This window comes from Echinops telfairi, unplaced genomic scaffold (assembly GCF_000313985.2).
Source record: "Echinops telfairi isolate 266 unplaced genomic scaffold, ASM31398v2 ScPeMD7_23;HRSCAF=83, whole genome shotgun sequence".
NCBI lineage: Eukaryota > Metazoa > Chordata > Mammalia > Afrosoricida > Tenrecidae > Echinops > Echinops telfairi.
The window spans coordinates 79,046,599-79,048,811 of record NW_022103920.1 but is presented as its reverse complement, the minus strand read 5'-3'; the positions used below and the strand labels follow the sequence as shown (position 1 = coordinate 79,048,811).

At 51.4% G+C, this 2,213-nt stretch overlaps 1 protein-coding gene across 1 annotated transcript in view; it reads left to right on the top strand.

Annotated features, from left to right (window-relative positions):
* Positions 1-133: 133 nt before the first annotated feature.
* The window catches only part of CDCA7L (cell division cycle associated 7 like), a 139,515-nt gene continuing 137,435 nt past the window's right edge, over positions 134-2,213 (top strand). Inside the window, exon 1 of the mRNA XM_045288658.1 lies at positions 134-221. The gene's annotated coding sequence lies outside the window, so the exon portion shown is untranslated. The remainder of the gene's footprint in view (positions 222-2,213) is intronic.

Here is a 2,213-nt window from a genome sequence, read left to right as displayed (position 1 = left end):
GCTGGCCAAAGCCTCGGGGGGCCCGCGTGCAGAGCAGGGAGGAGACCCGCATCCAGCTCCGCACGCCCATCCTGCCGCCGCCTGCTCCCCGCCATCAGGCTCCTCTCCCAGGGCCTTCCCGGTCGGACGGACGGACGGACACCGGGGGGCCTCGCGGGGAGCTTTGCACGTCGATGGATCGTAGGGCCGGCGGGACGGTCCGCACCCGGAGCGAACTAAAGGTGCGGCACAATGCAGTTTCGGGCGCCGTCATTTTCACCAGCGGTCGCGGCGGTGTCCGTCTCCCGGTGGCGCAGTGGCTGAAGCGCTCTGCTGCGCGCCGAAAGGGGGGCGGTTGACCGCCCTGCAGTCTGCTTCTGTAAAGAAAGATCTGCAGCCTTGGGCCGCCGAGGGACAGCCCCGCTCTGCCCTCCAGGGTCACTGTCAGTCGGTGTTATTGATCCCACCACAACAGCTTAGGTTTGGTTTGGTTCACACTTCGAAATAAATCCAATTCACGGCCATCGGGTGGTTCTGACTCCCAGCGACCCTGTAGGGCAGGGCAGAACTGCAGAGCTTGAAGGGAGCAGGGAGTCCTGGGGAGCCTTGAGCACAGCGCAGACCTTTGGTGAGCACCCCTAGCCCGCTGTCCCCGGTTCCTCGGTTCACTTCCAGAGGAGACTGTCAGATTAGCTCAGGTCTCTGAGGATTTCTTTACCAAGAATCTGGGCGCTCTTTAGAAAGTTGTTTCCCCTGGTGAGTTTCTGTATTTTTACTGCCAAGGGCAGGAAATGACCGTTCTCACCATTGGCATGACTCCCTTTTGGGTCCGTTTGCTACCAAGTGTGTACCTCCTTGTTAAACCATAACTTACAGGCACAGGGCTGCAAAGGAGGGGGGGGGGGGAGACAGACTAAATCGTCTTTATTTCTATGTTCCCACAAACGCCCTGAAGCCTCTTCATACGCACCTCGTTTCGTGATGCTCCGCCGTCTTAGCACCCTCTGCCCAGACCGCTCCACCCGTGCCTCACTCGTACAGATCTCCACTCAGATGTCACCTTATCAGAACCTTAGCTGATGAGAGCCTCCAAAAAACTTCACCCTCCCCAACTGTGTTATCTAACTTTGCTATTATATTTCATTTTTCACAATACTCCTTGTCACCTGTAACCCTTTTGTCAAGACTGTCACTTTAATCCCCCTCTTTGCCTCTGGATAAAATCTCTGATTTGTTGATAAGGTTGGCTTTGTTAGGTGCCATCAAGTCTGCTGACTCAACGTGACCTTAAGTACAACAGAAGGACACTACTGTCCAGTCCTATACCTTCCTCACAATTGTTCATAGGGTTGAGCCTACTGAGGCAGCCACTGTGCCTATCCGTCCTGTTTCAAGGCTTCCTCTTTGTCCCTGCCCTCTGCTTGACCAAACATAATGTCCTTCTCCAGGGACTGCTCTAAAGTATGTGAGGCAAAGTCTAAGGAGCATTCTGGCTGTACTTCTTCCAAGACAGATTTGTTTGTCCTTCTGGCAGTCCACGGTACTTTGGAAAGAATATGGATTCTTTCGAAAGCACTGTAATTCAAACACATGGATTCTTCTTCAGCCTTCTTTATTCGGTGTCCAACTTTCACATGCACATGAAGTGATTGAAAGCATCCTGGCTTGAGTCCAGGGAACCTTAGTCCTGAAAGTAACCTTGTTGCTTTGCTTCTTTTCAGGAGCCCTTGGACATCGGATAGTGTGCTATTCGTAAGATTTTCATTGGCTAATTCCTCCTGAGTCAGCGGTTCTCAACCTGTGGGTCTCAACCCCTTTGGGGGTCAAACGACCCTTTCACAGGGGTCGCCTGATTCATAACAGTAGCAAAATCACAGTTATGAAGTAGCAACAAAAATAATTGATGGTTGGGGAGTCACCACAACATGAGGAACTGTATTAAAAGGTCATGGCATTAGGAAGGTTGAGAACCACTGTCCTAAGTGGACAGCTAGTCCTTCTGTGTCGTCTGTGCTGAGTCTGGAAACTCAGCTAAAACCTCAGTGGCATAGCTTCTAGCATCTCTGCACACATAACCCACCACAGCACAACCAACTCGTGATGATACTTAGACAATAGAAAGCACTCATGAAACAGTGTCAATGTGGCGGTTAAAAAGGCCAAGTAACCCTCAAGACTGTAGCCTGTAGACTGGAAAACACAAGCTTTTCTTTCTTGGTATATTTTAATTTGTT